Consider the following 1093-nt stretch of genomic DNA (forward strand, 5'->3'; position numbering starts at 1 on the left):
CACACACACTCACACACACACACACACACACACACACACACACACACACACACACACACACACACACACTCACACACAGACACACACACACACTCCTATGTCCCCAGAAATCCGTACAGTCATGACGAGTGGTAGGTACCGTAGGGTGCCCAACTTAACGTAAGGTAGCTTGCGTTAGGGAGCCCTTTTCCTCTGACCGAACTCCTGTTGTAATGTGCCTAACTCCTGCTACCCACCTCTCGGTCCAGCCCGTAACGGCACATATTGGCCCCGCGGCCCGCACCACTGAGGTATCTCCATTGTCACCTGCGAACACCTACACTCCACTGCGAGTGCCTACGCTGATAGATCCTCGTGCGGTTGATACGATGACGGCGCGGCGAGACATGGTGGCACGAGGGCGCGAGGACGGACCTGAGGGAGGCGGCAGAAGGTGATGGCGGCGGTGGTTTTGAGGAGGTGTCGTGGTAAAGGGAAGAAGCGGGCTAGCACTGTGTGGGCTGACGAACACCGGCGGGCAGTCTTTCCGATCATGAGCGAACTTTTATTTTTTATCGGCCTTCGACTGAGGGGACCACCTCTCCTCTCGTGGTTACTTAGTCGCTCTGGCAGATTGATTACTTAGTCGCTTGAGACCTCGGGCCAGCGCCACCACGCGTCCTCCCCTTCACCCCTCGGCTCGTGTGGATTCGAACCACGGCCGGGATGGAAGCTTCCTTCCTGCTTCCATCTCGCATCTGATTAGTTTTCCATTTTCCTCCTGTGCACGAGCGGGGAGGGCTCAGACGGAGCGCGCGACATGAGAGGGCCGAGAGTGGGCAGGGGGGGGGGGGGGTCAGCCGTGCAAAAGCATCATTCATAATATTAATTAATTAACGAACAGGTATTGCCCGGCCGTCTGTGGAGTCTGTCCCAATCTGGAGGAGACGGGTCAGCCCCGTGAGGTCCAGATCACGTTCACATTGTCGTAGCCGGAGAGGATGTTGACCTTTGACTACTGGGGCCGCGCATTCCGCTTGCGCCGCAGCTGCCCTCCACTGCGCACTCTCCGCTCCGTCCTTCTCGCGGAGGCCCCCCCAGCCCGCCCCCCCCG

This window comes from Emiliania huxleyi (genome assembly GCF_000372725.1).
Source record: "Emiliania huxleyi CCMP1516 unplaced genomic scaffold EMIHUscaffold_599, whole genome shotgun sequence".
In the NCBI taxonomy this organism is placed as follows: domain Eukaryota; phylum Haptophyta; order Isochrysidales; family Noelaerhabdaceae; genus Emiliania; species Emiliania huxleyi.